The sequence below is a fragment of the Ascaphus truei genome, chromosome 2 (genome assembly GCF_040206685.1).
Source record: "Ascaphus truei isolate aAscTru1 chromosome 2, aAscTru1.hap1, whole genome shotgun sequence".
In the NCBI taxonomy this organism is placed as follows: Eukaryota; Metazoa; Chordata; class Amphibia; order Anura; family Ascaphidae; genus Ascaphus; species Ascaphus truei.
The window spans coordinates 173,313,683-173,323,721 of NC_134484.1; positions in this window are offsets into that span (position 1 = coordinate 173,313,683).

Consider the following 10,039-nt stretch of genomic DNA (forward strand, 5'->3'; position numbering starts at 1 on the left):
CGTGGTGGGGGGAGTCGCGTCACTTCCGTTTCATTTTCGTCTCCTTCGCTCCAGTTTTGCCCCATGAGAATAGGTGCCACTAAAGAAGTTTCACTTCAAAAAATTTGAGCATACGTTTTCTATGTAAGGTTTGAGATCACCTCCCCAGCAGTGCAAGAACTTTGTAACACTTTTCTATTTGATCATGTGTTGCCAATATTCCCAGCAGTGAGATCTGCAAACTGTAACAATATTACGTAAGTAATATAAGAATACATTATAGCTGTTGAGTTACCCTGACTGAAGGATTGATTTGAAACTAAAAAGGCAGACATTTAGACATTTAGTAAACCACTCCCCCCCCCCCCCCCATGCAAACAGCTGGATATTTTTTTACAAAATGAGCACAAGACTGGATTTTGTATTGATATCCAGTGGGGGGGTTAAAAAAAGAACAGTGTTAGACAGTGATGTTTACTTATACAGGGATGGAGCCCATGGTATCAATTTAAGAAACTGCAAACACTACTTACAATTGTATTTGTCTGCAATAACATTGTTGCAGAGAGGGGTACATTGAATAGCAGTATGTAGCCAAAACCTAGCTACTTTTTTTTAAGGAGCAATCCAAACAATATCCTACATTTAAAAAAAAAAAAAAAAGTTGTGTAGTATTATATACTAACTTTTTTTAAATTTTAATTCAACTGCCATTTTTAATGAGTCTTAATATACCAATAATCCTTTTGATTTCTATATAAGGTTTGACCTCACCTCCCCAGCAGTGCAAGATCTTTGTAACACTTTCCTGTTTGTGATCATTTGTTTACATCCAGGGTATGACGGGAGCAATAAGTCAGGAACACCCCCCCAAAAAAACAAGAAAAATATGATGGTGCAATAAAATCACACAAGGATGATGGAACAAATCTTGGCTCATACGCATCACCTACTTACAAGAAGTATATGAAAAGCCAGCAATATCGGGGAACCAGGCAACAGGAAGTCTGGAGGGCTCTAACACGAGGTGGAACTCAGGAGGAAACACAAAGGAGAGAACCAAATAGTGCAGACCAGTATGTTGTTTATATATACTTCTTGTAAGTAGATGATTCGTATGAGCCAAGACTTGTTCCATCATCCTTGTGTGATTTTATTGCACCATCATATTTTTCTTGTTTTTTTGGGGGGTGTTCCTGACTTATTGCTCCCGTCATACCCTGGATGTATACTTTTGATATAGGGAATCTGTACAATTCCCTCTGAAGGTTACAATGTTACTGTAGTAATAAGGATACATTGTAGCTGCTGGTTTACGCTGACTGAAGGATTGCTTTGAAACAAAGGCAGCCATTTGGTGAACCCTGGGAAGCAGGAACTTTGCTGACCAATCACAGGAGAACAAAATCGATGGGCATCTTAGGTAATTCGTTTTTAATAAAGGTAATCAAAGGCTACACATTAAAACAAAAAGTATGAGGTTTTTTTTATTTTTTAAGATGCTTGGATTGCAACTTTAATTTCTACATTTACAGAAAGTATGCTACTTGTCATAATTAAGAAAAAACGAGTGATTACTCGAAATATTCTGATTTTGTGGTAAACCTGTAATTTATTTTTGATTTAGTCAGTATAAATGTACAAGATAATTAAAGTGTCCTGATAAGACTGGGGTCTCTATTAAACTCAAAGTGCATTTAAAAAAAACTTGTATAGAACTTATTTTATTTTTATTCCCCCCCATAGTTGGATATTATTTTAACCCATGGGCAACAGACACACAAATAACCATTTTTAACCATACCCAAAAACATCCTGCACATGGAAGCAGATACTGAATATGTGGAACAATATAGCACAAAAAGAGATCAATGTACAGGCAGTCCTCGGTTATCCGACACAATGCGTTACTCAAAATGGCGTTGGATAGCGAAACGTCTTAAAGCGAAACATGTTTTCCCATAGGAATACTGTTTAAATGAAAGGTTCCGTTCCTGAAGGCATTTTTAACACTAAAATACACCAAATATTTTATGCAGGCAATAAGATATGCAGCACACAAATAAATTATATAGTGCATATACTGTATTATATATATAATATAACATAAAATATAATAATATTATATAGTATAATATAATATTGTATAATATAATATTATATAATATATATTATATACACAAACAACTTTGCAGAGCGTTGGATAAGCTGTTTTGGCGTTGTAAAAATGAACATAGGTATGCATTGCATAGCGTTGGATAAGCCATTCGTTGTAAAACGAGGACTGCCTGTATTGTAGACCAGGGGGGTCGCAATCTCTTTCCCCTTTGCCCCCCCCCACCCCCCTGCTGGCTTTCCCCCTCTCCTCACGCCCCCCCCCCTCACCTTGATTCATGATGTCACATTGTCATGGCAACGTGACGTTGCATGACCCTGCGCGCCATGTCACCAGGAGCGTCTGAATCAAGGTAAGTAAGGTTTACAGAGGCCCTGCAGCTCCCCTGGCATTAATTTAAATGCCTTCGGGAAGCGTGCGGGGGCCTCTGTAAACCCCGTGCCCCCCACTTTGTGCACCGCTGTTATAGACCATAAAACTGCAACAAAAAAACCTATTGTGAAAGGGCTAATCGCGCCTCACAGCTTGCATTTTAAGGTCCAGTTTAACTACTAGAAGGAATAAAGAACATGTATCACGATTATGTAATATGAATCGTACCATCTATCGCCACCAAGTGGGGACCATTAAATGTTCCAACATTACAAATCCACGCTTTTGCATGTTTTGAGAAATTCTATCTCATAGTAGATTTGTCACAAGGATAAACACCACCAACCAGTATGTTGAATATGAAGTGCGAAACCAGGATTGGCCAGACCTGCCAGCAATAGGTGTTCAAAGATTAGTTTTTTTTTTTTCTCATTTGAATAATATATATTTTTTGTAACTTTATTTTTTATTTAGATTTTGAGAAAAACATGGGGAAAGGAATACAGAAAGAGAAAAAGGGGAGATGGGTGGGCCCCACCACTTTATCAGTTGGATCCAAAAATGCAAAATTACATAAGAGCAGCCACGCCATACATCTTAGCTCCACATATTACACCGAACTACCAGCAGTCAGAGAAAGAACAATCAACATTCTGCAGTGGGTCAAAAATTCACCTATTTCCCCTATTGTACCAGGGCTTCCAGACTTTATGGAATTTTCTTGTTATGTCTAACAGAAGCAGTAAGTCTTCCAATTTTCTTGGCCGATCTTGATACCTTGAATATTTGAGGTTTCCCTGAATTTGATTGCAAGCGGCTCGATTGTCAGCGCAAAAAGTAGAGGGGAGAGTGGGCAACCCTGCCTGGTACCATTACCGATCTTAATTTGGTTTAGCTCCCTCCCTGACATTTTCAGGGTGGCTGTAGGAGTGTCATATAAGGCTTGGATCCCTTTTAAAAATTATCCGGAGAAGCCGAACCCCAGCATAGTTCTATCTAAAAAATCCCACTTAATTCTATCGAAGACCTTTTCGGCGTCTAAGCTCAATAGCATCGCTTTGGGTTTAGAGAATTGAACATAATTATATTAATAATCTTACGCTTGATGCTTACTTCTAAAACCTACCTGGTCATTGTGGATTAGACAGGCAAAATTGGGTTTAATCTATTCGCCAGAATTTAACTATATATTTTTAGATCTGTATTGAGAAGTGAGATTGGCCTATAGCTTGCGCAACTCATTGGGTCTTTTCGTTCCTTAGGTATTACAACTAAATTTGCTTTAGACATTGCGAGGGGATCTGGGAACCCGATAGAAAACTATTAAACATGTCCAAAAGAAATGGTGTAAAATTCCCCAATATTTTTTATAATATAAATTTGAAAAAAGATCCGGGCTTGGGGCTTTTGAGGCTCTCAGACCTTTAATAGCCTCTTTTAATTCTGTAATATTTATTTTAGCATTAAGACCTGCCGATTCTTCCGCAGATAGCTTTGGGAGTTCGCATGCCTGTAGAAAGCTATTTGTTCGATGGATGTTATATAAATTATTATATTTAGAGAATTCCTCATCAATATGAAAAGGATTGTATATGTTTTCCCCGTTACCCCTTCTTATTGCTGAAACTTGCGATTTAGTTTTAACACTTCAGTTTGCTAGCAAGAAGCTTATCTGCTTTATTGCCTTTATCATAATATGTCTGATGGGTCCATTGTAATGCCTTCTCTGTGTCTTCCAATCTTAATTTACGTAGTTCCTCTCTGGTCTGGCAAAGCAGCTTCTATATTTTCCTGTTCTAGTTAAGTGATTTTAGCTGTAAATTTACTCTGTTTGAGATTTTTTGCCCTTTTCGTATATGAGGCTATTGAGATAACTTGACCCCTAATAGAAGCTTTATGGGCCTCCCAGAGAATGGACAGACTTTCCACTGATCCTTTATTTAATTTGAAATAATCTACCAGAATATTCTCTATCTGTTCTTCAATCCCTGTCTGGTTCAAGAGCGACTCGTTTAGACGCCACTGAAACACCTTAGGCCTGGTAAAAGGGGGTTTCAGGACCAGTTCGACTGGAGCGTGATCAGACCATGTCTAGGGCCTATATTTGTGTGGGCAACACAATCTAAAAGATTCGCTGAGACAAATATATAATCAATTCTTCTGTATATATCGTGTGGGGGGGAATAAAATGTATAGTCCCTTTGTTTCTTGTTCTTCAATATCAAGGGGGTTGGTGGGTACAATGAAAGGCCTTTGTTTAACACCTCCAATTGCTCATTGGTAAAGGTCGTTGAGCCTGAATATTTCGTCTTGCATTGAACCTGGACGCTGCAGGGATTCTTCAAGTTTATTTTCAAGCTGGACTGTTCATTTGGTCAGAGAATTCAGACCTGCCTTAAATTCAGCAACAGCCTTGTCAAGAGACAGTTGGAACACACCATGCATTTCTTTAATTTAAATAAATGTTTTAAAACTTTTGTGGTGATTTGAGTGTTTTCTTCTGAATCTTGCTCTTGTTCACTGTCCGTAAAGTTTCCTTGTTGTGAAAGCTCCTGTGCCTGTGGATGCACGTGCACACACATATTGGATTTCGGGCAGAGGAGATGCAGCTTTCTGGAGGTAACGGGCGACTGAGAGGGTGGCTGGCTTACGATCCCCTGAAGGTTCCGACACCAGGATGTTTTTGCAGGGTTTTCGGTGGTTTTAGAGGGTAATTATGCACGATCTCAGCGCAGTCCCCGGAGCTGACTCGGGCTGCTATCGTCCACTCAGACGCTGCATAGGCGCCCCCTATATATTTGTAATATTTAACACTGGTAATTGCATAGGCGCTAAGACATTTTATGAAACACATTGTAAAACAACAAAATGATTTTAAACTGTTCTTTTTGGCCGCAGACATGTCAATATTCGAATAACAAGTTTTTTTTATTTATGATTCTGTAAAACTTAGTACTTCTATGTGGTCTGTGTAATTACAATTGTATCAGCTAATTATTCTTCTGTTCCAGTATCTCTTCTTTAAACTAATTATGCTGTAATCAAACAAAAAAGTGAAACACTTGATCAATAATTTACTTAATATATTACAAGACTGTAAACTGTTTTCACACACAATTTTCGGCACCAGGGCGAGTCGCTGAGACAGGATGATTATCGCTGTGGGCAGGTCCGATCCAGAACAATGTACCCCCCTGCACCATCTCCAGAACCGCAGCTGTAAGCTATTTCAGCCGCAGCTGCGGAGACAGTAAGGTTTGCTACATATATAGGTAAAGATCATAACACTACAAAATTTGGGGCTGATATGGAGACATAAGTTACTTCTATGATTTCTTAAGTTATACTAATCAACATGTCACTGCCATTAATTCACTCTAGTCAGCGTAAGCACTGTCCCTTTAACTATGCTTATTAATTGTGTAGGGTATGCTGAAAACTTGCCGTTTGCAGACTGGAGGATAGGAGTTGACGACACAGGCCTTAACCACCCTCTTGCCATAGCTTTTCGCAATGGGGCACCCAAAGGGAATGAGACATTTGGTCGTGGCTGTCTCGCCGGTACAAAGTCCTGGCCGGTGTTTGTCAGCAGGGGATCCCTCTGTTGCCGGCCGCTTCGACAAGAACGTACGTTTTCAGTAGGGGGTAGTGGTAGTATTAAGGGTTATGATTAGTGGGGGTTTAAGGTAAGGTTAGTGACTTACCTTAACGGTGAAGCAGCCGACAGCGGATGTTCCCTGTGGCAAGGTCACAGGTGGCAAAATGCCAGCGGAGATTTGGTCGCGGTGAGGTGGCCGCGATCAAATGTCCTAGACTGCACCCAAATTACTGATGAGTTGAAGGCTACTCGCAGCTCAAAACAGAGGGTACAGAAAGGTATATGAAAGTAAATAATGAGTGGGACTGCTGAGGTAAGCCGCGAGGGAATTCCAAAGCGTGGGTGTGGAAGGAATGGAAGTAGATGGGGGAGACGCTGTAAGCTGCGTGTGTGTAGGAGAAGTCCCAATGGGAAACGCTACCTGAGATCCTGGGATGTAGAAGGCCTGGATCAGTGCCCCTACGGATCCCTCGTGTAGCCCTTCTCCAACGCAGTCTTCTCCGCAGAGGGGACGCCGCCGTCCTAGATGTCCTCTGTGCAGTCTCCCTTCTGTGGTGCGAAGATCCCGATTGCCGGAAACACGTGATGGTGCATCCGGTCCGTCCGGGAAAATCTTCCTCTCCTAGTGGACACGTGATGACACGGAGGAGAATAGACCGCCGCCAGCACCCACGCTACCTCCGATCCTCAGCGCGTCACTCCAATCGGGCAGTGGCAGGAAGCAAAGTAGTGATTGGAAGGTTGAATCGCAAAAAGTCCCCAAAAAGCACTGACAGTTCACCAAAATCAGGAACTAAAAACGTTTAATGAAGACTACATAAAAAAGAGAATAAGGACAAACAAAAAAACTGCTACATAACAACCCTACGCGTTTCAGGCACCTTAGTGCCCTTTCTCAAGGGGAATAGTGGGGACTGAATGAATGTCAAGTATATATAGCCCCTCCTGTATTGTTAACACACAGCTGAACATGGTTGATGTCTAGTAAGTTGTTTCACCTGTTGTGTCTATGGATGCACCATACTGACTAGTGAATAACAAAGATAGTATATCAATTAGTAAATGAATCAATAAGTATTCAATAGGGACAATATGGATAAGAAGTCTAATATGTAAATGATATCTTATAAAATGCAATCCTAAGACAAAATCTATGAGATGTGATACAGTCTATTGAGACAAAAAGGTAGGGAGGGGATAAGTACAGAAAAGGGAAAAACAATATAATAATAATTAGCTAGCAGAGGATATGATACATATAGATATCTAATGACAAAGATTTAAACATTGTAATCATAAAATAAGCAACTGTCTGTAAAGTAGCTAAAGTTTAGATCACAAAGGCTAACAATAGAAACCTCTAGGGGTAGTCAAAAATGCAATATACAAATGATAAATATGAGGACGGATGTGAACAGGCAGGAACATGATATCATACATATGTTACAGGAAATGTTTGAGATCCCACTCTGTATTTAATCCCTTAGGAATTAATGTATCAAGGGTGAAGATCCAGTGGGCCTCTCTGCGGTAAAGTGTGGTAATTCTATCACCGCCCCTGTAGTGTATGGGTATCTGCTCTATTGCTAAACATCTAAAATTTGTTAAGGTCCCATTCTGACAAATATTAAAATGTTTTGATACAGGATGTGTTTCGTCTTTTTTGAGTATTAATCGCATATGTTCTAATACTCTTAATTTAAACATGCGTGTGGTTAAACCTATGTATTTTTCGTGGCAACCACAGATAAGCATGTATATTACGAACTCTGTTCTGCAATTCAAAAACATTGGGATATTGTAAGATCTTGTATTGTCAATATTTGTAAAGGTAGTGGATTTAGACACATATCTACAAATTTTACAACGTCCACATGCAAAGCATCCTTTCAGGTTTGGAAAGAACTCTTTTTTAGTGGTGGATCTGTTCTTATGGATAACACTGGGGGCTACGATGTTACCTATAGTTTGAGATCGTTGGAAGACAAATCTGGGTTTAGTGGTGGTAATGCTCCTGAGGAGAGGATCAATAGTAAGTATGGACCAATGTTGGTTTACAATGTTACGGGTAGCCTCTGCTTGCCTACTATACTTTGTAATAAAGTAGGGGGTATCAGCGTTTATGTTTCTCTCTCTGGAGGTATTTATGTCAGTAAATCTATTGGTCGATTTGTCTAAGCACACACTCACTTATTTTGAGTCACGAGTCCTTGATCTGGGTCTAACCTTTTCCCCTGATAAAGACTTTGATCTCTTCTCCACCACAGTTGATCTATTTAAATTCACCAGAAAACTTTCATTGAAAAGATTTTTCAAACAAAGAGACACTAGGGTGGACAAAGAGATGAGAACCATTGAACTTAATATTAATACCAATGATGACTCCAGTGCTAAACTTTTTGACATCAACAATCAGCTGACCTTTAGGGAACAGTGTTCTTTAAATGACATGATAGGACTATTGGAAGAGATTGTCAGACTTCAGGACCCAGGCCTTGATTTTCTAGGTAGAAAACCATCAGGACTACACAATAAATCTAAGTTCACTCCAGATAATACTAAAGGGACAGCTATTGAATTATTTACTAAAGCAGTACAGAGAGATCTTCTCCTCTTGTCAAAGGGTATACAATTCTCTGAGAAACCAAACAACAGAGATAATCTTAGTCCAGAACTTAGACATGCGCTATCTTCCCTTAAAAACAATGAAAATATAGTAATTAAAAAGGCAGACAAAGGTGGCGCGGTCGTAGTTATGGACTATAATTATTATCAGACTGAAGCGCTCAGACAACTGAATGATACTACATATTACGACCTTTTACCCTCTGATCCAACGAGAACATTTCTATCTGAACTCACTGACCTGTTAGAGATGGGTAAAGATCTTGGTTTATTGTCCCCCAAAGAGTTTGACTATTTGCAATGCCTGCACCCAATTATTCCCGTGTTCCACCACCTGCCTAAGGTACACAAATCAGTAGACACACCACCAGGACGCCCAATAGTTTCTAGCATAGGGGCACTGGGTGAACACCTTTCCATTTAAATTGATTATTATTTACAACCCATTGTGCACACCTTACCCTCTCACCTATTGGATACGTCACACCTTCTCACTTTATTCCATGATTATCACTGGTCACCAGACTTCCTGTGGGTCACACTAGATGTTTCTTCACTCTATTCCATCATTTCGCACACCCACGGCCTACTTGCTACTAGACACTTTTTAGATTTAGATCCTTCACTATCACCATTACACACGGTATTTCTACTTGATTGCATTCACTTTCTGCTCACGCACAACTATTTTCTTTTTTCTGGTAATTGCTACCTCCAAACACGTGGGACTGCCATGGGCACTTGCTTCGCTCCCTCCTATGCTAACCTTTTCATGGGATGGTGGGAAGCGACCCACGTGTTTGGGGATAGCAACCCTTTCAGACATCACATACACTTCTACCGCCGCATCATTGATGACCTACTGATCATCTGGAGCGGTTCGGTAGAGGAATTACATTCGTTTATTAATTTCATTAACACCAACACGTTCAATTTACACTTCACTTCACACTATCACTCCACTCACGTCAACTACTTAGATTTGAAACTCTATGTAGGGCTGGACCAACGGATTCATACTGACATCTTCAGCAAGGATAATGCAAAAAATACCTTGCTCCATGCAGACAGTGCACATAGTCATGCTATAATTAAAGGGATACCCTATGGACAATTTATCCGCCTCCGGAGAAACTGCTCTAATCTAGAAGATTTCCACATTAGATCTATTGAGCTAACTGATCGGTTCCTCGCAAGAGGATATACCAAAAACAATCTTCAAGAAGCATATAAAAATGCCCTCCAACAAAATAGAGGCCATGATCAATAGGTCTATAGACAAATCGACCAATAGATTTACTGACATAAATACCTCCAGAGAGAGAAACATAAACGCTGATACCCCCTAC